The sequence below is a fragment of the Dipodomys spectabilis genome, unplaced genomic scaffold (genome assembly GCF_019054845.1).
Source record: "Dipodomys spectabilis isolate Male_0828 unplaced genomic scaffold, ASM1905484v1 ptg000502l, whole genome shotgun sequence".
In the NCBI taxonomy this organism is placed as follows: Eukaryota; Metazoa; Chordata; class Mammalia; order Rodentia; family Heteromyidae; genus Dipodomys; species Dipodomys spectabilis.
Genome location: NW_024871179.1, coordinates 553,873 through 567,881, shown reverse-complemented (window position 1 = coordinate 567,881; position 14,009 = coordinate 553,873). Strand labels below are relative to the sequence as shown.

The window sequence follows — 14,009 nt, the reverse complement described above, 5'->3', positions numbered from 1 at the left end:
GGCTCAAAGCAGATATTCATGGAATAACTGTGAAAGGCTGGATACCCCTGCACAGTACTTATACATCGAATAATACCAGAGTGGCTTCTTTATTTCATCATGATGCAGACACCAGTGGCCAAACTAAAGGCCTCTTGATCCCCTTGCTGCTGGGTATAGATATAGCAAAGAATCGCTGGATCTCCTTCTGTTGAACCATTATATCAAACCAGATCTGAAGCACAACTTAGAAGAAACTGCATTTGATATTACCAAAAGGATAAGTATGTATCACTACCTCTTTGAAGTTGTGGAAATCTGTACAAATTGTTCTCTTAAGTCCTAATGTTTCCATTAAGTTTCTTAAATTTCAAAATTGCCAGTCCATCCCATGTGTCCATACAAAATATTTTCACAATAACAAGCAACAGCAATATTTTACTTTAGAAATTCATGGATTCCATGGTATTCTTCCAAGTGAATTGCCTGACTTTGATGTCAAAATATATTCGAGTTGTTTGTATACATCAATAATGATATCTATAGAGTTTGTGATTTTTTAAAATCAGAAATAATTTTAACTTATCTGTTGAAATGAGTAGTAGAGAAACTAAAGATATTTCTGGTGCTTGTCTGAAAAAAGTATATTTTAAAATATTTATATTCTGTTTGTATAATGTCCATAATCTATTTCTTTCTCTCCTAGATATAATACTTTGAATTTGACATTATATTATAATATATAGGTCCATTAATAAATGTGTTCTTTCAGATTGCATTCCATATAGGAACAGTTTAAGATTCCTTTAATTCCTAAGTCCTTATAGAATTTTATTTCTTTGGGATAAAATGACAATGTTATCTTATTTCAAAAGTTGTATAAAGGTTATGCTATATAAAGGCCTTTCTAAAAAGGTGAAGATTGAATACACTCATGTCAAACTAACTTTTATTTCTATGAATTATATGTATTATTACACTTGTATATTTGTAATCAACTTTTTCATAACTGTTTTTCATTTCTTGCATCTGAAGAATGAAAAATATGGAATACTTCACAAATTTTCATATCATCCTTGTGCAAAAGCCATGTTAATCTCTGTATTGTAATTCAGGTAGACATGCTGCTGAAGCATGTAGTATCTTGTAAATTTACGTAGTTAATGATGCAAACGTAAGATAGGCATATATCCTTGGTTGCCTATTTGCAACAAGGAAACCTATTGTTCCCAAATTTGCTATTCATCTTATTTCTGCAAAATTCTGTGTATGGTGGAAAAAACTTATATTGTTTGTTCAATGGCTCACATTTGCAATTTTTTGTCAATAACTATTTTAAGTCTTTTTCATTTGAAATTTGATCATACTTTGAAGCCTTCATAGCTAGGTCCAAAGGTGATGGATTTTCAAGTACTTATTTTTTAACTGATTTAGCTTTGTGGAGCTAATGGATTCAAAGTAAGCCTTGCTTAAGAGCTACTTCTAAACTTCTGCAGCTTAAAATTTCCCAAATGAGGTCTTACTGGCACAAATGTCTGCCTGACCCTTTACCCTTGCTCCATGTAAGAACAGACCTACCAGAATTTCTTACCCTGACAGCATAGATTGTCTTATTGGAGCAAAACTAATCTTAGTTACAAAGGATCATAAAGTGATGAACAGTTCAGACAGAACTGTTCAGACTAAGCCAGGCGCTGATGGCTCTCGCCTGTAATCCTATCTACTCAGGAGGCTCCAGGAGAAGTCCATATGTTTCTCCTTGTTATTAGGCCTTAAATTGGTAATGTTTTAATCACAGTGTTTCCTCTTGCCTCTAGGATGTACATCTCCGAATGGTAAAGCTTTAAGTTTAATTCTACCAAACACTGAGGTAGAGATAATGGAATAATATTTTAAAACAGTTGCCTTTGTTACCTTAACCACAACAGAACAATGCAAAGCATTTTCTTATATTATATTTACTTATATATTTTATATTTATGTGCTGATTTTATATTTCACACAGTGAATCTTACTGGAATTAATTTATAATTTGACAAATTAATTGATATTTATTACAATAAATAGATTGGAATATAAATAATCAGGATTAGAATATATATTAGAATATAAAAAGTATCAATGCAACGTTTTCAGTATAAACTTGTGATACCTTCTAATTGTTCTTGGTTTCTGAATTCACATGGTAAAAAAAAACAATGTTGTTTTCTTTAATCTATAAGGGATTTTACTCTGCTGCTCTGTTTATTGTTTTAACTCGCTGGTCCCAAACTGTTTTTCTCCATATTTCTGAAGCATTCCTACTGATTATACTCGAATTTTGCTGATATGATGTCTAAAAGGTATTATTCTTCCACAGGATCCACGGGTCCTAGGATCCCAGGTCCCAGTTACCTGCATCATCAAATAACTAGGGCAAGAGATCTCACCGAGGCCCATGCAACATACCAACAGAAAGTAATTGAAGACCCATCTTAATTTCTCATTTCCTATATTTCAGGGGCCCAATTCCTTGAAATGCAGGAATTAGCACTAAGCACTTGGGAAACGCAAGGCAACTTAAAATGCAATATGAAATCACAAAATGTGAAAGTACAGTAATTCAAACTTTCTATTTTCAGATGACCATCCCATAGGAGTGAACAAGAAAACAAATGTCACAAAATGATTTGTAATACCCCTCTTCTAATGATTAATGAATGATTTCAGTCCAGCATCATCAGGCCAAAAAATAGTTCCTGGAAAGATAGATCCATAATTGATCTACCAATGCTAGGAATATTTGTCATACAGTTCAAATATAATTCAGAAAAAACATTGATTGAGAAGAACCTTATTGCTTCAAAACACTAGTACTTCAGTCAAACTTGGTTCTGTAGTGTAAAAAGGCTGTCATTCTCAAACCAATGATAACCTACATTTAATCTCCTGAAAGTATATTCCTTTTCAAATAAACTTTTTAAAATCACATTTGCCAAAATAACACTTTACAAGTAGATGATATTTAGTGACGTTACTAGTTTTTCAAGTGTAGGGAGCAAGTTAAAATAGAGTTGATTTATTTACCCAGCACTAATGCCAAACAGGTTCAACCATTCATTAAAGTGTAGAAATAGGACCCCTCACCATTTGTGTTTTTCAGTAGGTGCTTTCGAAAATTTGTTAAATAGATCAGCCTCCCATATTTCAAACCAAAACATTCGCTAATAAAGTAAATTTCATCACATAAAAAATACTTTTTAAAAAGTCATGTATAGTTGCCCTATCATATGGTGTTTTATGTTTTCCTTATCTGTCTAACATACTAAGAAATATGACTTTAAGTCTTGAATATGGGTACTCATCAGAGATTTGACAAACATAAAATCTGTCTTCTTTCTCTATCATATTCCTCTACAGTAGTAAATTTTAGTTTTCTTCTTTTTCCAAAACTCATAGGTAGTAGAAAATATTATCCCATGTAAAATAAAATAATCACAAACCACTTTACAAAGCCATAGGAATACATTCTCAGCCATTTTTAAACTTTCTTGTTGACTACAGATTAATCTTCCAAATGGAGGGGAATAAAATCAGGTCTAGGTGCTTCATGTCTCCAGGCTTGCAAATTGTTACTTCAGATGAATGAATTATGGAAATATAAGCTGACATCAGTTTAAGTATATGCAGAATTGAAACTCCATGGAATGTATATAAACCTTTCAAAGTAGGAGCAGACAGTTTAACAGAATGACTATCAGGAAGTTGAAACCAGAGAGGAATAATTGTAAAGACATAGAATGAATGAAAAATGGCACAAGGGTCAAGTACAGCTAGAATACTCAATGTACACATGTGAGAAAGGAAGTGGTAAATCGGAAATAAATCTTGTAGAAGGGGTTGGTTGAGAAGGATAGAAGGAGTGACTCTGATCCAGGAACATTGGACAATTAGATGGACATACTTAATTGAAACACACTAGCACAACCTTTTGTAATTCAGTGAAAAAATACAACAAAAAAACACAAACACACAAAAAGCACAACCAAACAGCAATCTCTATAGAGTATGATGATGACTTCTCAAAATTTTAAATAGTTAATGAAGGACAATCTTGTGAAAAGCATACAAAGTTGTTTAAAGTGGGCAGTTTGGGGTGGAGGAGATTTTTTAACAGATTTAAATAGATTGTCTTAGGTTATAAATCACCTATATCTGCTGCAAATATTTTCTTCTGCGTGTTCTCTTGGTCTGAACTGTATACTCCAATCCTGAGCCACACTTGATAGCTTGTAAAGATAGAATGGAAGAAACAAGATCAAGAACCCATTACTCCACCGGAGAGGAAACAGTCCTCTCTGTTTTCTCTCATTTCTATTGACTACTTTCATTCCTAAGTTTATGTCAAGTGATTTGCATTATATATTTCCTTCTTTCTTCTGGCAAAGTAATTGTTCAAAATAATTCAGTAAATATTATATTCCATTTTTTCTATCATGCTGTTTACTTATCCAAGCGAGTCCATTAAACTTTCCACTTGCATTTCGGTGCCACGGAAACCCAGCATCAATGTTAATGAGGACAATCTCTAATGTAAAACTTTGTCTCCAAAATACCAGTCCAAGAAGCTGTGATCACAAATATTTAGCTATACTTTTTTTTTCTTTTACCTTGAAAGTCTTCTTGTGTCTAAAGTGCCCTCAAAAATCAGTACTCCACCAATTTTTGGTTCAATCACTTCTAACCTCAAAGATATATTTTGCTAACAATATGCTTAGAGGAAACCGAAGAATACTCCACTGTTATCTTCTCTCTTAAGATTCTCCTTAGATACCATATCAGGAATATTGAAGTTATTCTTTGCAAAATTATTTCAATAGATTATTTTTCTATCCGTCTTGCATTTACTCAAAAAGTTGTATGGAGAAGAATAGAGTATAATCACCCATACCTTGGATGACAGTATCTGTTACAAAAGGACAATGCTCCTATGTCTTATTTCTCTGTCCTCCTCTTAGCTCTTGCCTGATTTCCCACTTATCACAGATTCTTGGCTTCAAGCCTAGTGAAGGTGAAGGACTATAAGGGCCTCCCCCATTGCTACATTGTAGGGCTAGATCTCCAGCATGAGGTAATCATGAACGACGCACACAAGGAACACATGTTGGGAGAACAGACTTAAGCATGTCTGGTTTATTTCTGCACAAGGGTTGGGATTTTATAGCCCCAGCTTTCCAAACCTCCGGAGTCCTTCCCAGCCAATTACTTAGCAGGGAGTTGATGATGGGCACTGCTTGGTGACAGGCACTGTTTGGTCCCCTTGGGGCATGTAGGGATCTTGGATAGCTCATGGATGGCAAGCTAGGCGGACATGACTGTGGGTCACATCTCTATTAGCAGGAGGTGTGCTTCAACAGCTACTCTAGCTGACTCAACCAGATCTGACCGGCTCTACCCACAAATTTCCCCTTTTCTTTTAAAAGGACCGTCATTATTGTGACCCGTCGTTGGAGGCGTTTTTGCCGGGAGTGCAAGCATTTAATAATTCCTAGGAGAGAAAGCCCTACAAGTGCAAGGCCTCCCCAGATGACCAGAGAGAATGGCAAAAACCATTGTTGTAACTTTTTAAGCACTCTTCTAAAAAGGAGGCAGTGGGAATAAGCTGTATGGTGGTTTGGTTTAGGCGGGTAACATCATGCAGCAGGTTGGGGGTGAAGTTTAAGTACTTAAGGGACCAAGGGCCTTTGATGTAGTTACTAAGTTCAGTGACATTGGTTGCAGGAGTGGAAAGCTGACAGACAAAAGTAGTCATTGCATTATATAGTCCTCCTTGTTGTAATCGAAGAAACGTAATCTGTTCTTGGAGCAAGTCTATTTGTTGTTGGAGCACAAGGAGGCCTCCATTAAGATGATTGGTAACTTGTAAATGCTGTAATTCTATGGATTACAGTTGAGGGATGAGCTGGTTTATCTGTTGCACAGTGGACACGCTTTGGGACAGCAATATAGCAGCACTGGTAGATGAAGCCACTGTAGCGATGATTTCGGACCCGATTGCAATGATCAATCCTACTGCTCTTTTAGTGCATGGGCGAATTAATTGAACCTGGGAAAACTGAGTCATTAGTAGCCAGAACAATAAATGGGGGAACACGTACCAAACCTGCAAAAGGCTATGAGTCATTGGGTTGCCAGTGATTGCTGAGAGTGCAAGTAGTGGAAGAGTTGTCTCCTAGACAAAAAAAGAATGGGGCTCTAACCACTACCATTCCTGACACCTGGTCGTATCCATATTGGTTACAGCGACGAGTATTGGTCAATAGGAAAGGGGACAAATCGAGGCAGGAATGTGATGAGCAAACGATTGGCATGGTGGCTCCTAGGTCTCCCAATCATCCTCCTGAAGAGTCAAAAAACTCATTTAGATTTTGAGGTTTGGGATCTTTTTCAGATTGGTTGTATATAGCTGGGTAGAGGGACAACTGCGAGCTCCCCAAACACTTTGCCTTGCCAGGAATTGGCGCAAAGGCTAATCACTAATTGCTCAAGAGGAGTGCATATAGTGCCAAAGCTATCAAACTCCCTGCGTGGGCACAACTGCATATGAAAATGTATGTCAGTAGCCTGATTACAATTTTTTTCCAGTGGGACAAATGGGGTAGGGTCCTGTGTAGTTCCACCATCCCATCCCATGCGTTACTGTTGCGAGGGGGATGGTACAGCCATCAAATTGCTTTATCATCTCGTTTGAAAAACAAAAACAGATGGCTCCCTTCCATCTAAAAGTAAGGTTTGCTTTTTGATGCCATAAGGAGTCTGCTGAGAAAGGAAGGCTAACCCTGCCATTGGAAGAAAGCATTTGAGATCATTAAGATTTGGGGGCTGGGCACTAAAGTTATCTTACCCTGCCCTGCAGCAGATTGAGAATTGGCTGTAATAATGGCACACAATAGGAGGAATAGAGTACCATGCCCCGGGTCAGGGTCTGCGGCCATAACCTGGGCTTGTTCGACCAATATCTTTAGGTCTCCCCAAGTGTTGGCATGGGCTCTAGCTCGAGGTTTGTGTCTCCTCCTCCTTACACTGTTCAAGCATAGCTGATGCATCTTGTGCTTAGGTGGTGACGGTTGGTCAGACAACTCCAGCTGGGATCCAAACAGGTTTATCACTCGTGTCTGGAAAGATACAAGCAAATCCTGTCCCTTGTGCCATTAAGGGAGCAGGGCCCTCCCATTTTCTTGTGATGGGGTCCCTCCATCTATCCAAAGGGACCAGAGTAGTTGTTTCATGATTCCCCAGTACAGGGAGGTGGGGGTCCCACATGTGGTGGGTGTGAATGTTAAAAAGTTTTTTACTATAAGGCAATAATTTAATTGTGTTTGGGGATTTTTAAGCCCTAGCCCCTCCAGTTCCCCCCTTTCTTTTAAAAGAATGGTCTTGATTTCTTTATGACTGTGTTCAACAATGGCTTGCTCTTGTGGGTTATATGGAATACTTGTCTGGGGTGTAATGTTCCAAAAGGTACAAAATTCACAAAAATGTTTGGAGGTGTAAGCAGGGCCATTGTCTGTTTTAAGGGTCCAAGGAACTCCCATAATTGTAATGGCATGTAGAAGTGACTTAACAGCGTGCCTTTTTTTTCACTGTTAAGGCTAAAGCAGTTATAAAGCCTGAGAATATATCTATGCATTCAGAGATGTATTTTTGTTTACCGAATTGGGGGATATGGGTTATGTCCATTTGCCATGTTCTATTGGGTCTAAGGCCTCGTGGATTTGTTCCCATGGGTTGAAGTGATCCTAAGGGTAAAAGAGGTGCACAAGAGGAGCAGGACCGAATCATGTGCTTGCATTGTTGGTGTGTTAAATCAGGAAATAACTGTTTGATAGTAGCTGCCGATAAATGAAAACGATCATCTAACGTTCGGGCCTGGTCCATGCACATATTTGTGAGTAGTACAGTTGGTGTGACAGCACGATCAATGGCTTCATTACCAGCAGCTAGGGGTCTGGGGAAGTTAGTATGAGATCTAATGTGTTGAATGTACCAGGGTTGGACACGATTGTCTAATACATTTTGTAGTTTACACATTATTTTTGCTACAACATCTTGTAATAAAGCTCCAGGAAGAATGGCAACAGTTTGTACAGTATATAAACTATCAGAAAATATATTAAGAGGTTCTTTGGGAAAAGATGTGAGGGCGAGCAAAATGGCCAGTAATTCAGCAGCTTGAACAGACGGAATGTTTTTGAAGCATGTATTTTTTAGTATTGACATTGTAAAATCCATAAACAGTTTTGTTAACATCTGTAAAAAGCACAATGGCTTGATGTATAGGTTGCCCATTGGGACGAGTACAACATTTCCATGAAGGTGGGAGTTCTTGGGTAACTTTTAAAACGAGGTTTTTGGGCATATGATTATCAATGTTAAAATAGTAGTGGATGACTTGTAAAGCTAATGCCTCTTCGGTTGTTAGGAAATCAAAGATTGTTTTTGTAATGGGCCATGTAAGATGGTCAGGGAATCGGCCATAAGTTTGACGGCATCCTTCCGCAACTTTGATGGCCAGATTGCATAGCATGGTAATGGATGTGCTAATTTTTGGTAATTGGGAAGTGGCAAGGTATACCCATTGTAACAAAACCATAGGTTTGCATCAGCGCCACCATTAGGCCATTATTATTTAATATAATTAGGTAGATTTCTTGGGTGGTATCTAAAAACACCAAGGGTGTTGAACATAATCAATCAGCGACTTGTTGTGAAACTTGTTGAGCATCAGGTGAAAGTATATGAAGGGAAGTTGGGTCAGAGGGTCCTCGAAGCAATTGAAATAACAGTTGGAGTTGTTGGGTGGGGAGACACATAAAATTGCATAACCAGTTGATATGTCCACATAATTGTTGTAATTCAGTTAAAGTATATTGGGATTTAATGACAATATGAGGCCCATTTGGGGTAATTGTTTGATTTAAATGGTATCCAAGATAGGCGCAAGGGGCTTTGAGTTGAATTTTTTCCGGGGCAATATTAAGGCCCAGCACTGTAAAGTTCTCCTTGAGTTCTGTTAAACAGATTTGCATGGTTGTAGCATCTTTATGTGCTATTAAAAAGTCATCCATGTAATGGACACAAAAGCATTTGGAAAGCAAAGTCCTAATAGCATGGGCAACATACATCTGACATATAGTAAGGCTATTTTTCATACCTTTAGGGAGAACTTTCCATAGATATCGGTGAGTACGTAGTTGACAATTAGGTTCACATACTGAGAAGGCAAAATATTCTTTATCTTTGGGGTGTAGGGGGGTGGAAAAAAGCAGTCCTTGATGTCAATAATGGCAATGTGCCAATCTTTGGGTATTGCAGAAGTGTGTGGAGTCCGGGTTGAAGCGTTCCTATCTTTTGTATATGACTATGGAACGTAGATCATGGAGAAATCTCCACTTTCCTTGAGCCCTTTTTTGGATAATAAAAATGGGGAATTCTGGGGACTGATGCTAGGTTCTATGTGTCCCTTTTTTAGTTGCTCCTCCACTAGAACCTGGAGATGAGGGAGCTTTTCAGAGGAAATAGGCCACTATTCGACCCAAATGGATTTGGTGGTGTCCCATTAGGGTGGAATTGGCTCTGGTCATGCAACAGTGGCCATTAGAATTGGGGGTAGTGTGGGTTATTAACGGCTCGATCGGTTATGATGTCTTCATAAAAAGCCGTATCATCTGTTGTTATCAGAGTACCCATATTAGTGAGGACATCTCTTCCTCAAAGATTGTATGGAAGGCCAGGGGCAACAAGAGGTTTAAAAGCCCCGGTGGCCCCACCACAGTTTTCCCGTCTTACAGGCCATTGGACATGGAGGGAATCTGTTTTTCCACTGACACCTTGTATGCAGGCACCAGGAATTAGGTTCCATCCCAGCCCTTCTACTTCATCTTTTCTAAGGACTGTACAGTCAGCTCCTGTATCAATGATGCCCTTAAATTCTGTTCCATTGATTTTAAGTTTCATTCTAGCTTTTCCATTTTGGGTAGGTACTCCATAACACTTGAGGTGGTGGCTGTTGCCTTTGTCCTATTGTGGTCGGGGCTGAGGACTGCCGCTTATTTAGTTGAAAGGCTGAGTCGTAGAGCAGCATTCAGAGACCCAATGAAAACCCTTTTTGCATTTAGGACATACAGAAGGAGGTTGTTTTCTTTTGGGTGAGCCCCAGAGTGATGGGCAATCCTTTATAAAAATGACCAGTTCTGCCACATCCCCAACAAGGTCGATTTCCCATTCTGCCATTAGGGGGCGCACGAGCACTGGCAGTCATAGAGGCTAAAGGAGGTGCAAGGATACTCAGCATGAGTTGATGACCCCAAATCTTTGGTGGATAGGATGCAATCAGTGATCTCCATATTTCGTTCAGGGGTAAGGGCTTTTCTGCATTCCTGTGTAGCCCCTTCCCATATTAGGCTCTTGATTAGCACATCTCAGGCTCCAGCATGGGATACTTTCCAGGCCAATGCTTCTTGAACAAAGGCAACGAAGTCAGTGAAAAGATCATTGGGACGTTGTATGAGGGGTTTTAGTTGTTTGTCCCCTTCTTTAGAAGGGACTGAGGAGACAACCCTCAACGCACAGAGGCGTACTTGGTCAAAGTACTGTGGAGGTGCTACTGCTTGTGCGGCAGGAGACGCATAAGCTGCCTCACCTTTTAAACAATCAGGGTCCCCCATGGTGGCATCCTGCCCTCTGGTAGTGATATTTTGTGTGCTTTGTTGTTCACATTCATCAGAAAAAGCAGCCTTCCATAAAAAGAAGACCCTGAAGATAATGCTGTGTTCATTAAACTCTTCCAATCATGGGGCAGTTAAGATCAATGCTAAGGGATTCAAGCATCTGTTGAGCGTTCAGGGACTGTAACCCATCTTCCCTGACAGCGGCCCAGTATTTGTCAAGTACTTTTGGGCCATGGGGGTACCATTGGTTAGGTCATACAGAGGTTCGGTGGACATTTACCGGGAATATGAACTGGGGTTCATTTATAGGCTTGGCTGTCATTGCCACGATAGTTGTGGGGCCCATGAACAACTGTTGTATTACATGGGGAACAATAGGTTTTTGTTCCTGGGCAAAGTTGGATATCTCTGCCCAAGGATACAAAGTTTTCTGAGGGGAGTTCCCAGGCTGGCCTAAACAGCAAAAAGAAGTGATTGGGCAGGCTTCCTGGGACTGATAGTGTGGGGGAGGCGGTTTTACAAGCATAGCTGGCCAGCCCCCTGTGTCACTTGATAGTGGAAGTTGTTGGTTATCTGTGTTCTTGCTGGAATTGTTTGCTGAATCACAAGAAGATGGGAGTGCTTGAGCAGCTTCGCCATTTTCCTTTTGTTGTTTCTTCTTGCAGCGAGGTGTTAAATGCCTGCAGAGTTTCCCCTTCTTCTTTCCCTGATAGACAGGCTTGAATACCTACTATGATGGGGTAAAAGGTTAGGGGCAGCTCAGCGCCTTTACGGTCTTCCTTTTCATGAGCTGCCTGAAGGACGTGGGTCCACCTATCTGGATCCCAAATGTCCCCGGTGTCAATCCAGGGACACTCACTATTTCCCATATTAAACTAGCTTCCTTTTGTGATACTTTCATCTGCCTACTCCAGAACAGGGCAACAAGTGCTCGTGATTGAGGCTCTCCTGCTGCGGGGGAAGGTTACCCATAGAGGCACTAACCTTGCACTAGACCCTAGACCATCTATCTGCCAAAAGCAATCGAGCCTGTCGTTAGGCACCACTTGTAGGGCTAGTCTCTGGCAGGAGGTAAGTGTGAACGAAGCACACAACAACACACGTTGGGAGAACAGGCTTAAGCAGGTCTTGTTTATTTCTGCACAAGGGGGTGATTTTAAAGCCCCAGCTTTCCCAACCTCCTGAGTCCTTCCCAGCCAATTACTTAGCAGAGAGTTGCTGTAAGGCACTTGTGATGAGCACTGCTTGGTGACAGGCACAGATTGGTCCCCCGGGGGAATGTACGGAGTATGGACAGCTCATGGATGGCAAGCTAGGCAGACATGCCTGTGGATCATGTCTCTATGAGTAAAAAGTGTGCTTCAACTGCTACTCTAGCTGACTCAACCAGATCTGACCTACACTACATCTTCATGGTTTTCCTTTTACAACTCTTTTTATTGGATGTGGAATTTATTTTTATGTCTTCATTCAAGCTGTTCTGCATTGTAGTGATCTAAATAGGCTCTGTAAAATCACTTTAGGTAGCAAAAATATTAAGACAATGTATATCAAGTAGTTTGGCCTCCCTCCACTGCTGAAGCCAATATGCTTAGCTAGGGCTTCTAAGTACACGTATTCTTGCCTTTTCAATTTGCTCAATTCTTTTCTGATCCCAAAACTTTTTGGCTTATGTAATAAGAAAAGTCTTCTCTATCTCATGTTAATAAGGATATTATATTTTGTGAGCTACTAAGAAATGTGAAATCATTGGTTTCAAGTATCCAATCAGATTTTCTTCTGTGGTTCAGGGCTTCATGTGCAAAGGCATTGTGGAAAGTAATACAAATAGAAAAGTGTAAACCCAATACCTTCTTTCATTGTTGAGGGCACTTTCTCCCTAAATATTTTGACCCAAATTATCTTTTTCAGAGAATTATTGTTTGGTAATTAAAGTCAAGTCATCAATTTTGATGTCTTTTTTTTTTTTTTTTAAAGAAGTTTGAATTTAAATTCCACTACAACCTTGTTTCACACAGTAAGAGTAGATTTCCTGGGTAAGGACAATTCTCAAGGGAACCTACAGGATTTATAGCAAGGTTTCTGAGGTTTGTTTTTTTAGTGTGAAAATGAGCCATCTTCATCCACATTGCACCCTGTCAGCTAAGTCTCCATGGATTAATTTGCATGAAAGTCTATTTTCCCAGGCAATTTTAAATTTCCATAATAGCTAAGTTGTTAAAAAGTTTGAACAAATTAAAATTTACCTATTATAATTTTAAAACACTTTTGAAATTCCTTTATTAGAACCACAAATTCACCAATCCTAACTCCTCCTTTACCATCAAAAACAGTTAACATGTTGTTTTCATGATATAGTGTCCATGAAACTATTATTTTCCAGTGGCTATGTTATGCATATATATAACCTTATAATCTGATTCTGAGCAAAATGAACTCCAAGATATGGAAACAGAGAGTATTATTTGTGGTTGTTGTTTTTAATGTACTATGTGATTTCTATTTTCTTTTGGTTTTTTCCCCTATGCTTTATTCCCTGCTGTATTTGATTTTGGTAGCCTGTGTATTGTGTATATATTTACCTTAATGAGGGAAGGGAAGAGGAACAACCAAATGGTGAGACAAAGGACAAAGGCAAACCAATGCAATAGTAATACTCACAAGACAATATGTTGGAAATGTACATTACAACTTGTGAGGGGTATTGGGATGAAGGATAACTGAAGAAAATGAGGGATGGAGTAACAAGTTTGGAAAGTTAGGTATTCACTACTTTAAAATTGCTGTAACCCCACTGTACATCACTTTGACAATAAAATTAAATTTTAAAACTAAGCTGCATGAAATAAAATTAAACTGTATTGGTATAGTAAATATTATTCTTTATGTAGAAACTTTTAAAAAATCAATATTGTTTGGCATCTAATTTGAAGTAATTATCCCTTTTTAATCAGAGGACCATCAACTCGAATGCTATCTGACTAGACAATATTTTCACAATATACTTACCAATATTTTGAAAAAAGAACATAGTACTTTCTCATATTAAAAGCGAAAACAGTTTAATTCTATGCAAACCTATAACTTTTAAAAGTAAATAAGCAGTTAAAAAGACAGAATATATGTGTTCTTCAACATTCCAATGACTAATAACTACTCATTTCAATTCCAGAAGATTCCATACCTGAGAGATTCAAAACAGTACTGGCTTGCATGGTATGTAATTCTGCAATAGATGCATTTTCAATTGGGGTGTTACAGATTGAGATTCAACACAAAAATAAGTACATTCTGGTAGAAGATAAAACTAATTAGCAACGG

General features: G+C 38.7%; 1 pseudogene; it reads right to left on the bottom strand.

Moving 5' to 3' along the window:
* Nucleotides 1-1,018: 1,018 nt before the first annotated feature.
* LOC122099085 lies at nt 1,019-1,115 on the bottom strand (annotated as a pseudogene).
* Nucleotides 1,116-14,009: the final 12,894 nt, after the last annotated feature.